General features: G+C 36.2%; 1 long non-coding RNA gene across 3 annotated transcripts; it reads left to right on the forward strand.

Moving 5' to 3' along the window:
- Window positions 1–616: 616 nt before the first annotated feature.
- Window positions 617–3,018, forward strand: LOC131626576 (uncharacterized). Of its 3 annotated transcripts, XR_009291221.1 has the most exons (6): window positions 617–893; window positions 1,037–1,139; window positions 1,308–1,379; window positions 1,745–1,843; window positions 2,602–2,649; window positions 2,739–3,018. It is a non-coding gene; the product is annotated as an uncharacterized LOC131626576 (long non-coding RNA). The 3 variants fall into 3 exon arrangements; XR_009291219.1 differs by lacking the exon at window positions 1,745–1,843; XR_009291218.1 differs by lacking the exons at window positions 1,745–1,843; window positions 2,602–2,649.
- The last annotated feature ends 11,362 nt before the right edge of the window (window positions 3,019–14,380 follow it).

Consider the following 14,380-nt stretch of genomic DNA (forward strand, 5'->3'; position numbering starts at 1 on the left):
AAGAAGTGCATGAAACCATAATTGAATAATTTTGTGTTTTTGAACTAATGGGCTCAGGTTTTGGACTTCAAACATACATATGACCCAAAAAAAGAACCTATAAAACCCTACTTGTATTTTTGGCATTTTTATTTCTATTTATTTGAATTTTATTCATTTAAATTGCAAATAAATCAAGTAAAATACCAAAAATACAAATTAAATTGTGAGGCTTTGGTTTGGATCATTGAGGACCATAAAATTTCGTGGTACATGGTGTCATACCCCAAAATTTTCCCATACTAAATCTCCTACACAAGACTCTAAAACACAAATCTCCTAAACACATTCTCCTACACAAGGCTCTAAAACTAGGGTTTGACTTACTCAAAGGAAAATCAGTGAATCAATGCACTACGCCAAAAAGGCTTTTAGACATCGCACATTAGATAGCGCTTTTATACAAAAGCGCTGGTATAAGTGAAATAAAAAACAAAACACGTAAACTATATAGGAAAATAAGGAAAGGCGCTGCTAAAGGCCCGCATTAGACAGCGCATATGAGAAAAGCGCTGCCTAAAGTCGTTTGAAATTAAAATTAAAAAATAGATTCTTTCATTCTTTCTATATTCTCAGATTTGTTTCCTCTTCTCCCTCACGCAAAGAAAAACCCTAAACACCCAAAAAAACATTGTTCTTCTCTCATGCACCTCCGTGCTCCGCTGCCCCTCTCAAATTTAACACATTCGACGACATTCATACAAATCCCTAAATTTCGTTGCTCCGTTCTACATTTTTTCGGTGAAATTTACGCGACGGCTTTCCTTGCTTGTAAATTCCGCTGAAATTAGAAGACACGGTTATGGCTGTTGATTTTGGTACTGTAATCGTGTTCCATTGCACCTAAAATTTCAGTATGTTGTTCTTCTCGTTCAACTCGTTCCTTTGATAAATTATATTTCTGTTTTTCTCTTCTATATAACCCTAATTCTACACTTGGTCACCTTCATAATTCATCACAGTTTTTTTTTAATTTTTTTTTTATAAAATTGTCTAGGAAGAAGATCAACAAAAAAAAAAAGCCGAAAATGAAGGGATATGAATTAGGGGATATCTACACAGAGCCGAAAATGAAGATGGTAAACTCCTTCAACCTCAAGGTAACTCTCATTTTGAAACTCCCTTTGTAACTAGTTTATTCGAATATGCATGCCAAGTGTTTGTGAAAATGATCTTGTTATGTGGTTAGTTAAAATATGTGATGTACGGGATGAAATTGTATATTTTTTAGAATTCCATTATAATAAATGTTGCTGGTGTGTTTTCAGACAGCTGCAGCAGGGATTAAACGCATCAATCTCGATGGTCTCTAGTGGCAAGTTTTCGATGCCAAGGGCCAGGTCAGTGTGCAGTTTTTTTTATTGTTTTCTTCTCATGAATAAACAAGCATGGAGTGTGAATGTGATAATAAAATGATGTTTTTGATGTAATATTTTAGCAGTTCTTATTCCTTATTTTAATTATATGGTTGCAGAATAATCTTGTAGAATATGTCATAGTTTTACTTACTTTATTGGATGCATTTACATTGCATCTTGAAAAAAGAATAAAATGCAAGATAGGGTAAAGAAATGACTCCCTATCATTTCGATAAATGACCTGTATATCTTGTTCCCATGTCCGACATGTAGCCATGTTTAATTTTTTATATTCCTAGAACCGATTCATAACTTTTTTCATTGATTTAGTTATACCACCAATGCAGATACAGACGAGAATACTATAAAAGAACTTCCAATTTCTCTCTAATAATTTATAATGATTGGACCAGTATTGGTGGAGTATTTTGACACCATTTAGAGTTGTAAGTATATTTAAGAGTACAATTAAACTCTATTTTTGTTTTTTTTTTTCAAAATGGCTCATTTTATTTGAGATGACAAAACTTTGAGAACATAGGAGTAAACACTAATTAAAAGAGATTGGTCTGTGTTTTATTGTTGCCTGTGTGATTTGTTATAGGCTTTTAATACTATAGCTTGTTAGATTGGGCTGTGTTTTATTGTTGTTTGTGTGATTTGTTAGATTGAAGGCTCTGCAAATTTAGGTAAATTTTGGTCTGTGTTTAGTTTCTTATTTTGACTTTTTATATCTTATTGGATTTGATTTAGATTAGAGATTAACTATTGGATTGATTTGTTGGGTGGATGAGTTTCTATTTTCGGTAATAACTGAGTTCTCTCTGTCGAATTTGGATGGCAAAGAATAAGTCCATGTGAAATATGTAGTATTCTGATACATAGTAAATTGGGAGAGTGCAACAAATAAAAATGTATTTAACTATTATGTTTAACTGAATTAACACCACATGGGTCCTATTTATTACTGATATTTCTTGGTACAATTTTATTTGGTTCTGATAAGAGTGTGAGTTTCTTCGTGGTTTATTATGTTTAAGGTAACATGTTTAAGAAATAACCAATTGCAGCATCGTAGATTTAATAGACATTGCTCAATATGCAAGACACTAGCTGGCCAAAAGAAGCTGTTACATAGAACTACTCGTGCTAATTTGTTGCGACCCTCACTTTAATTTTTTTGCATTGTTTTACACCTTGGTAGGCAAGAATCTCTCTAGTTATACATTCATGAAGCCATACGTACTTTTAGGTAACAAGAACTAATTATTATAGCTTTATGATCAGGTGCTTTCGTACAAATTCATCATACAAAAATTGTTAACAGCGTGAAATTTTCAGGGAGGCAAGAAGTTTATGCTGGCACCATAGAAAATATGCACCTACACCAGAAATATGGGAGATAGAGAAGATACTTGTAGAAGGAAATATTTATCCCAAGTTAAACCCATTGTGATATATTTGGAAGTTGAGAGTGATGAGATGTTGGTATCTGTAAACAAAGATACCAAAGGCCATATAATTATTTATTTGTTGACATTAATGGTCATATTTATGTAAATACTTAATTCAGTTAAAAATCATAGAACAAGGTCCTTTTTTACTATTATATTAGTTTTGTTCCCACTATTATATTTGCCTTTCAATGTGCATAAATATTATTGATTATGCTGAAGGTCAATTCATTTAACTAGATTTTCTTCATTATTTAAAATCTCAAACGTTGTGAAAACCTGATGTAAATATTAGATAAAAAATTCCGTGGATATTAGACAACGCTTTAAACGAGAAGTGCTGGCTAAATGGGGCTTTAGACAGCGCTTATACAGTAAAAGCGCTGCCTAAAGAGGCTTTTTTAAATTTTTTCCAGAAAAACGCTAGCTAAAGGGGGCCTTTAACAGCGCTTTTAGAGAAAAAGTGTTGGCTAAAGGGGGCATTTAGCAGCGCTTTCTAGGAAAAAGCCCTGGCTAAAGGGGGCCTTTAGCAGCGCTTTCAGAGATAAAGAGCTGGCTAAAGGGGGCCTTTAGCAGCGCTTTTAAAGGAAAATGAAGCGTTGTCTTTACCTACAGCAGCGCTGGAATAGACAACACTTTAAAGCGCTGTCTAAAGCCAAAAAAAGCGTTGTCTATGGTCTTGTTTGGTGTAGTGATGGCTCCAAAGCATCTCATATGGTTCAATACATTTCACACTATCTCTATGACAAGTATCAAGGCTCAATTCAAAGGAATGGTCACTCAATTGTTCAGAAAGTCAACAGTCGACTAAGTTAACCTAAAAGTTAACTATGGTCAAAGTAAAGTCAAAACTCCTGATTTTTTGTCAAGATCCTCATATTGAAGTATCATTCACCATTTTATCAAGAATTGATCATGGTTCATCAAGGAAAGATCAAAAATCAACAAATCAAAAGGTTTCTAAATTAGGGTTTTGTATAGGAAAAGTCAATTGAACTTTGACCGACCATAACTCTAACATGGAAAATCAGAAATTTTCCATCCAAAGCTCATTTTGAAGGAAATTTGATTCTCTACAATTTTGTCTCCCACATGCCAAGTCTAAAAATGCTTCATCTGAGAGATATGGACCAAAACATTATAGGTCCTTTTCAAAAGTCAACAAAAAGACACTTTTTTCAAAAGGACATAAAATGATCATGGAAAATAATTTTGATATGAGACCAAAGACACTGGTTAGAGGACTCTCTAAGGATTCTAAAAAGTCTTAGAACACTTCCATATCTCAAATATTGAGAGATATAGGCTTTGTCAAAGTTGAGTTATTTTAGAGAAAAAAATGTGAAAGGACTTGAAATTTTTTGCAAATGGGCCCAAGTTATTTTGGTTCAATCTTGATCCCCAAGTATCCAAAGGCCCAAAATTTCTTTCCCACGAAATTATATGATTTATTTGATTTTATATGAATTTTTAATTCATTTAAAAATGATTAAAATCAAATAAATTATTGGAAAATAATTTTTTTTATAAAAGATGTGATTTGGATCTATTTTAATCATCAAATATATTCCCAAATCAATCCAATTTCGTGCATAGGTAATTAGGAGAAGATTGAATCAATATTGGCCAATTTTAGAAAGTTTCATAACTAATTTTCAATCAAATTTCCCAATTGACAAATCAAGGATTCATTGAGATTTGCTCATATTTTATTGACCTAAATTAATCTCCTATAAGTACTGAACGAGTCCAGATGGCAAGGGTTACAAGTTGGCTGCAGAAGAGAGCCCTACTAAAGCTCCAAAGTTCATCAAAATCTCAAACTCGAATTTTGCATCACAGGAGAATTCAAGGCATTTGATCGATCCAAACACGTTCCTGGATCATCATAGAGTGTATCCCAATCGTTTTCGAGCACTGAAGCATCAAGAACAAAGCACTGTAAGTCGTTCTTTGTCCGATTCTAATCTTCTTCGATTGCACTATTTCAAGCATCCATATCATAATCTAATTGCATATTCGTGTTTAGAATGTTATGTTTATCGTTTCTGGAAAGTTTGTTGAGTTATGATTCAGTTATGAGCAATATGCCATGTTAGGGTTCCAACCTCCAAATTAGGGGTTTTTGACACAGGTTCCTTTTAGTCTAATTGAGACCATGGTCAGGTTCATGAGAATCAGACGGTTCAAATAGGTAGGTCGCGAAATATTTTTGGTTTCGTTTGCACCTGTTCGCTATTTTCAGGTCACGCATTCATGGCGCCTTTTATAAAAAGCGCTGTAAAAGGGGTTGGTTTCAGTGGCCTCGTGAAGAAGACGATGAGGTGGCCACAAGCGATTGGTTGGTTTGAACCTCGAAAGCGCGCGAAGGGAATTGGGATGTCCTGTAATCCCACGCGTTATGAAACACGCGTTACTATGTTCCCTCTCAATCTGGGCCACCGGATCATCACCTCACTCAATCCAACGTTAGCAAGGCTGAAGTGCATGATGGACCACACACGCATGCATCACACATGATCCTAAGTTAATATTTTCAGAAATTTTTTTATTTTTAATTACATAGCCCTTTTATTTTATTTTAATATATATATATATATATATATATATATATATATATATATATATATTGTTTTCTTTTTTTCTTTTTTTCTTCAATTTCTTCAAATAAAAAACTGTTTTATATATAAATTATATATAAAAAATTTATAAATATATTTATACTTATTATTTATTTACTTTATGAAATATATATATATTATTTTAAATAGTTATTTAATTTGATTTAATTATTAAAAACCTTTAAAAATTCATACTTATTCTATTTTTATTCCAAAAAATTCCTAATAAATTATTTTCACACTCGATTTAATTTTCTTATCCCGATTTAATTAATTAGATCGTAAGACCAATAATTAATTAAATCAATTTACTATTATACTCAATTTGAATCCTAATTAGGGTTTGCCCTACACTGAATACATTTTATTTTCTGTGTCTTTTCAGGGTTATTCTCAAATACGCTCCGACTACGCGCTTGATCAAGACCTAAAGCTAAGTACCCTACTTATTTTTAAAGTCTATTTTGTTTCCTTTTATAATTAGGGTTTGTCTTGCCTTCATCTTTTCTGCCTTTTCCCTTTTTTAGGGTTACCTCTGAGGTTTCTTCCGACCGTCAACCATGTCAGATCAAATCAAAAGATAAGTGTTCCTCCTGTTCTAAATACTTATTTATTAAGTTTTATTTTTTATTTTATTAGGGTTAACCCTAATTAACCTGTGAACTGATAAATGCACTCACCCTTCTTTGTTTATTCTTTCTTTTCCAAATCTTCAGGGTTTGTCAATTGTCGAAGCTACAGTATTGGTAACCCTAAACCCTAACTTTAATATTTTCTGTTTTATTTTTTAATTATATCCCGCTGGTTTCAATTCTCCCTTCCTCCGCTGGTTACAATTTCCCTTCCCCGTATTGCTTTAATTATTTGTTTATATTGTTGTGGTTAGTAATTATAGGGAGTGTAAGATTGTAATTAATTTAGAATCACTAACTTACAAGATAAAATAACTGAATATGATCACGTGATTGGTGCACACACGTACGATTTTGGGTAAACCTCTCTGTTGCCTGTTGCCTTGTTGCCTTGTTGCCTTGTTGCCTTGTGTTGTTTTGCAGAATAGCCAGTCCCTCGAATACGAGGATACCTTAGCTAGTTGCCTCGATTAAGATCATGGTCCCTAATGATGCTGCATTCGATACACATGATCTCGACCCTCGAAAGTTGCCTACGAAAAGGCTAAGGTATCCTCTGGCTGCCTACGAAAGGCTATTCTGATCCTTCCCTTACACTACCTGCCTCTCTATGGCATGGGTTAGTCTTATGGCGAATGAGGCTTCCTGCCTTCTTATGGCAAGGATAGATCCTTTCATCCTAAAAGGCTAAAAGAAACCTCATTTTCAAAACTTCAAGGTAATTGCCCCTAATTGCTTTGCCTTGCTCTAAACCTTTGTTATATTGTTTCTCATAATTCTTCAAAAGGGCTACACTCATTTACGAGCTAAAGTCCCTATCTTTTTCATATACTTTTATAAAAAACAAAGAGGAAAGCAATTAAGAGCCTATGGAAAACCATTGATGCAAAGGGTGCCTTACACCTTCCCTTCGCATAATTACCCCCCGAACCCTATTTTATTTAAAAGGTTTTTCCTGTTTATTTTATCCTTTCTAACTTGTTTGGATAAAATAAAAGTCGGTGGCGACTCTTGCTATCCGCGACATTTCGATAAAAAGTCAGTTCACCGTATTACAGGACTGGCGACTCTGCTGGGGACTTAAATTCGGTAAAAGAGGGGTTACCTTAAAAGTTTAGGAATCACTTAAATGTTTTCTATTGTTTGCTTTGCTTGTTTTATTTTTTCAGGGTTGTTTTGGGAAGACTGAAGGACGAATCCTATTCCCGGATTCAAGAACACTTAAGTTTAGGAGCGACATAGTCATGAAGACCCCCCTTGTGCATGCTTGGGGTTGGTCAAAATGAAGTTCGCACTTGAGTTAGGCCTCCACTGGTTATTGTGTAGCTCTTTTGCATGAGAGAGGTTTACGCATGTATCTTTGGGTGCGCCGGAGCTCAGGGACCTTTAGTCACCTTTAACCCATCTTAACTTTTAGGAACGTAGTGGGGGGGGGGGGGGGGGGTTATTCTTGGTGCATGCCAAGTTATGGTTGCTACCCGATGCTACAGCTCAGATAGGTTTCTTCCTAAAGTATCATTGCATGGTATGCATGTACCATGTTCGAGGGTGCTTTAGAGGGGGCTGACAATTCTAGGTCACTTGGTAGAACCCGTTGCTGAAATCTCTTTATCTATAGAAGTACATGTGGGAAGGGTATACCCCGGTCAAACTCCATGCAAGCCAATCCTAAGGAAATTTTGTGATTTGCGTGAACTTACTTGTGTTTGTGATTTATGCATCCATGCATCATTCATACATATCATGACTAACTCATTCCAAGGAGTTAAATGATTGTTAACCATAATCTGTTTTGTAGGTCATAGAAATCAAAGTTCATAAACCTTTCTGCCTCAGTTTCAGAGGGATACCTACTTCTTTGAAGATTCTTTGTGACAATGTTTCTGGTGCTTTTGTACTTTCCGAATCTCTTAACAAATTAATCAGCTTGGTAAGGACCAAAGTGGATGAAACGCTTCTCAACACAATGATCCGGTTTTATGATCCTCTCCTTCACTGCTTTACTTATATGAACTTTCAATTGGTTCCCACACTAGAGGATTTTTCCTCCATCCTGGGATTACCTGTGCTTGATCAGATGCCATACACTGGTGAAGAAGAGGTACCCAAGCTGGAAGAGGTAGCTGCTGCATTGCATTTGCCTCGATCAGAAATCAAAAAGGTTTGGGTGAGTAAAGGAGACTATACTGGTGTACCGATTGACTTCTTGTATAGTCAAGCTGACATTTTAATTAACACTTTAAGTTATGATGCTCTTGAAAAGGTCCTCGCTTGCTTAATCTATGGACAAGTATTATTCCCTCGTTATGACAAAATTGTGGATGTGATTGCTCTCAAGATCTTCATTGGTAACAATCCGGTTCCGACTTTATTAGGTGATTTCTTGCATTCCATCCATCACTGATCATCTAAAAGCAAAGGTTGTGTCCTTGGATGCGCACCAATATTGCATAAGTGGTTTATTTCGCACTTTTCCCGTTCTACGATGAAAAATGAAGAAGGTTTGACTTGGGTTCAAAGAATCATAAGGCTTTCATACGACGACATCGTTTGGAACCAAAAAGATTTTGAAGGAACCCATTTGTTTGATAGCTGTGGAGATTTCCCTAATGTACCTCTTCTTGGTACTCGAGGAGGGATAACTTATAATCCCATATTAGCTCGACATCAGTTTGGTTTCGCTTTGAAAGACAAGCCTCGCTCCATACATCTTAGCTCGGAAAATTTTGATTTTAATTCAGATACAACCGGAAAGAAAAAGTTGTTCATTAGAGCTTGGTCCAAAGTGAAGAAAGTATGAACAAGAGATTTAGGACCAAGGAACTAAATCCCTTCAGATCTTTATTTTAGGTGGATTTATGATCGAGTTGTCGAGCATGGTATGCCATATCCATCTGATATCCCTATTGTGCCAAGGGTTACCCCTTCAATCATTCCTATTGTTTTGGAGCCTTATGTCCCCGCTCCAAATGAAGACCTTGCTGTTACCATTGCTTCTCTAAGAAAGGAAAAGGCGGACCTTGAAAGGCGCCTACATAAGGTTGAAGCTAAGAAAGCGGTTTTGGTGGCTGATGCTAAAGAGCGAGATGGTATGCTTGACAATTTCTCCCACAAATGGAAGATTGAAGATTTTGTCTCTCCAGATCAGATACAATCATGGGAGCGAGAGATCGATAGGCTCGTCCAAGAAAGAAACGAGATGATCAAAACTCACAAAGAGGAAATCATAAGTTTAAAGAGAAAGCGCCGACTTGAAGACTGATGTCTTTGTTTTTTATAGTTTATTGTTTTATTTCTTTCATCACTTTCAGATGTGCTACCCAAGATAGTACTGGACAAACTTAAAGTGGACGGAATTGAGTTAAAATCCAGTGATGTGATAGTAAAAGCTTATGATGGCACAATGAGTGCTGTGTATGGCGAAGTTGCTCCCGATCAGAGTAGGTTCCCAGACTTTCAATACCGTGTTCTATGTGATGGATATTCGTCCCGCCTACTCATGTCTACTTGGACATTCCTGGATACATGGGGCAAATGCTGTAACCTCAACTCTACATCAGAAACTGAAATACCCAATGAAAGGCAAGATTGTTACTGTTCATGGCGAAGAAGAGTATGTGGCGAGCTTCGTGGATGAAACCAAATATGTGGAGCTCACTATAGAAGGTTTTGAATCTCCCCGTCAAGCAATCGAATTGGTCCCTCAAGTGGCTCCTGAGATCAAACATGTCTACACTCCTCCTAAAGTTACTGGGGATATTCCTGCAATGGCTTCTCTGAAAGATGCTAGGGTTGTGGTAGAAGAAAGCGGATGCACCATCTGGGGGCAATGTCATACCCCAAATTTGTCTTACCCCTTTAACCTTTATCTGGATTAGGCTTATGCATTTCATAGTCTCATGTGCATACCTCATGTAGGTCATTCACTTAATACATTCATATCATTGTTACTGTTCAAGAAAATCGATGAAAAAGAGCTTCTGTGTGGGAGATGTCTTGGTTCAAAAGAGAAGGTTTGAAGTCTGATTATATGGCCTCATTACCATTGAAGTTTTCCTAAAATCAGGGTTTCATCCTCTCCTGTTCAAAACTCTGATCAAAAGATGCAATTCTCAAGGTCATCAGGACTTCTAAATTAGGGTTTTTACCAATGTCAATCCTATTGACTCTTCGGTCAAAATTTAATCAGGAGATGATTTTGAAGGTGAAGTATGGTTGTCCTGAAGAAATATTCATTAGAGCTTCTTTGATTGAAAACTGATGGAGAACTGGATCAAAAACGAATTAATCGGGAAATTCATCTGGAATCAGAAAAAAAAATCGGGAAATGTTGACTTTTGGGTCAAAGTCAAGGTCAACTGTCGGATATTGACTTTCGACGGAAAATCGGGCAAAGAAGGTCAAAGAATTAAATAAAATCAAGAAATAATCAAAACTTTCCAAATTTGGAAGGTAGTTGAAATGGGAAATGCAAAAAAGGGCAAGTTATGATACTTAGAGAAAATTTTGATGAGTTTGTAAATGGCCGAGCAGTCCACTTTAGCATCAATTTACACATGGATAATGGCAAAATATCAAAACAAGTTCAACAATAAAAATGTTCAACTCGTAGTATACTACAAGTTTGTAGTTGGAATTATTTTCAAAGGATGCTTGGATCAAAAGTTATTCAGGTTTGAAGTTGAATATTTTCATTGGAATGTAAGTCATGTTGCCAGGCAGGTTTGTTGCCCAACGCAAGCATTTAATCAAACATGTGTTGCGCCTTTTTTAAAGCTAATTTCAAGGAAACGCAAGCAGCATATAGAATCAAATAGAATGTCAATCCATTGTCCTCCATTCCCTCTTTCCTTTGATACCAATACCATGGCTTTTAGTTGAGTGTGGAATAAGATATAAGGCTTTGAAGTCATGATCCTACCAAGACGAGCATTGCCAAGAACATGGGCTAGAAGCTAAGCCGCACACGAAGCATTTGGTCGAACAGGTGGCGTGCCATGTTTAAAGTCAGTTTTAGAGAATGATATGTGTCTCTTGGAACCAATACTGATGCAAATGTAGAGTATCATATGCCCTCTTCCTAATGGTAAAATAATCATGACGTTTGAATGTGTGATGAGCAAGATATTTGACCTTGAAGCCACACGTTTATAATTGCATTTTTTGCTAGCGTCATGAGTAGATCACGCCCATCCCATGCCATATACGCATCCAGACGTGAATAGCACAATTCATGGTCATTTTTCTCCTCCCTTCAATGCTTGATTTAAGGACTTCCAAACACCAAAGCTGTTCAATTCCATTCCATCTTTAGAATCAGTATGAGTTTGAGACACTTGATGACCCAGGGATCGAGATATGGACGTTCCAAGTAGGGATTATGAACATGGTTGAATAGCGTCGAGCAGAGGACTGTTGCAGCATGCATCGGCGTTCACCATCAGCTTTTTCCTCATTGAGCCATGCACAAGACTGTTATGCAAAAAACACACCAAAATCTTACCATAAATATACACTACTTATGCATTAAGATTGGAGAAGAGCTATGCTACATCATTTCCACCATAGTCACCATGTACCTTATACTCACTATATAAATCAAAAGCTTCTCCACAAAATCATTACCACGCATCATTTTCTTACACACTCAGGCTTCTCTCTCGTCACTATTCTCTCTTTTCCCAATAAACTCCAACAACCTCCATAACAAACCTTCAACAAACCATAACCAACCTTGATCTTCCTCACCAATCTTCAACACACACACTCACTTCTCTGCACAACAACCGCATCATCATCTTCATCCTCCATCACCATCAAACCTTCATCAACATCATCCTCCATCTCCAGCATCTTCTCCCCCGATCCGTCTCTTGCTGCTTCGTCATCCTCACCAATCTCGTTGCAATCATCACCATCGCCGTCAATTCAAGAACGCCACCGCGATTGCTACAGATCCAAGATCTACATCACCACTATCACTTTCTACCATCAAATTCCATAATGCTGCGAATCTTTGAACAAACTCAATGCATCGCCAAAACTGAGCTCATTTCTCAGTAGAGTATAGTGTTGTGTGTTGTTCATTATCATCACCAAGATCTTAAGATTCTATGGAGTTTTCTGAAGATTTTAATCCAAGGTTCGATGCCAGGTAAGTCCTAGATCTTTATCTCAGCATTATAGTAAAAATGACTAGGTTCATAGTGCACATGTTGGTTATATGCTGCATCTCGTTCGAATCCTGCTTATAATTTCATGAATGGAATCTTGCTTCTGAATTCAATGAGTGTATATGAATGTTCTTGATTCATTCCCATGCGTTTTGTTGAGTTTTTGTAGTTATGGTTTAAGGTTGAGACTCGGTTAGCATCGTAGGGGAAGATTCAGTGAGTTTAGGACTCGAATTCATACTCAGTGTGCAAAACCGAGTCAGGTGGTGTTGGTTTGATAAATTTCTGGGCGGTGTTCATGTTTGCTCCGGCGGGAACCGATGGGGAAGATGACCGGAGAGCATCTCCGGCATTGGGGCTTGGTTTTTGTTTTCATGCTAGCAGGCCTGCGTGGAAGCTTCTCATTAGACCATGCATTTCTCTTTTTCCATTTTTGTCACTACTCATATGATTAGAATGTGAAGTTGGTAAGCTTTGATTGGTTGAAGTTTGTTTTTGTCTCGTAGTGATTTAAAATGGGAACTGACCAATTGATGCCAGGTTCTATTTTAGTTGCACGTTATATTTTAATAAAAGACTATAGAATAAAAATAAATAAAAACCTTGCAATGAGAAAATAATGAAAATGAGATAAAGAGAAAGAGGACTTGGGCCATGCAGTCTGGGCTTTGAACACTTCCGAACCATACCCCTTCATTACTTATCCATACAGTTCCCTCCATGGTTTGGGCCTTAGCATTTCCGCTCTTCACACCACCTTATCCTGGGCCCAATGCGCACTAACTAGGATTTGGTTCATGGAACAGTTACTGATGCACCCCCTGGTTGCTCTAGATTCTCTTTTATTTTAATTTTGTTTCTTCCACAACTTCTAATCCATAAACAAGTTTTAATTCAAATAAAAATCAATAAAAATACATTTTAGATAGTTTTATGTGTGTAGATATTTTTATTATTTTTTGTATATTTTTAAAATTCATTTTTCTATTTTTAATAAATCTTTTCCTCACATATGTTCATTTTCTCTTTTATGTTTGGTATGTTTTACAAATTAATTTTGTTAAATGCCTTAGGAGTAGAATTTAATTGCCATTCTTTTTGTGATGTCAGTAGACTCATATATCATGTTGTGTATAAAAAAGAAAAAAATTCAATTCCATGTTTTGATTAGATTTTCATTAAGTTTTCTCTACCCGATTAGTGTATGTTTCTAAGTGGTTCACCATGTGAATTTAGTCCATAATTTGGCTTGCATTTATGCAATAGCCTTAGCTTCTTTTTGTATATGCTATTAGAGATGTTTAAAGGTGCTAAGACCCGAAGTAGAATTTTAAATCTTTTCCTTCTATTTTTTTACTTGAATTTCTTTTTGTATAATTGTTTTGTTTAATATTTCCTTGTAAATAACTTCATTTGATATAGTGATAGAATTTTATTACGATCCCAATATACTTCCCTTTAGATGTTAGGTTAGTCCTTAAATAGGAATTAGAATAACCAAGGCTTAGAAATTAGGCTAGTCCCCCTTTTTTCATTCTTTTTCTTTTACAACCTAAAACACTTAGTAAATACTCAAATAAAACCCCTTTAAAAAATAAAAAGAAAACACTTAAAAAACATTAATAAAAAAGTGAAAATCATTAAAAAGGGAATGGAAGCTTGAATATCCCTTGCTTAAGGGAATCATTCGAGTGCTTGGATCTCCCTTGCCTTAGGGAACCATTCGAGCGTAAGTTCCCAATCCTAAAAGACACAAACCAAAGAGTAACTCGAGTTTCTCTTGCTTAAGGGATTTCCTCGAAACGCTCAAACTCTCTCTCATCTCTTTCTCTTAAGGGCCCCGTTATTTCCGCTCGCACGCATCGTAGGTCGATCCCTTATGCGAGAGCGCGAACGTTAACGCCGCCCAACTAAAAAACACAAAAGCAAACGAAACTATGAAGCCGAACTACGGCGCTCTGATTCCTGAAAAGGGTACGTAGGCATCAATTCGCGGGGCTTGAACGAGCACATTTGTAAATATTTCCTTCTTTTCCCCGTATTTCTTTTGCATTCATTCGCATGTAGACATAGACATAGTATACACCCTTTAGATAGAAACAA

This window comes from Vicia villosa, unplaced genomic scaffold (genome assembly GCF_029867415.1).
Source record: "Vicia villosa cultivar HV-30 ecotype Madison, WI unplaced genomic scaffold, Vvil1.0 ctg.000306F_1_1, whole genome shotgun sequence".
Lineage (NCBI taxonomy): Eukaryota > Viridiplantae > Streptophyta > Magnoliopsida > Fabales > Fabaceae > Vicia > Vicia villosa.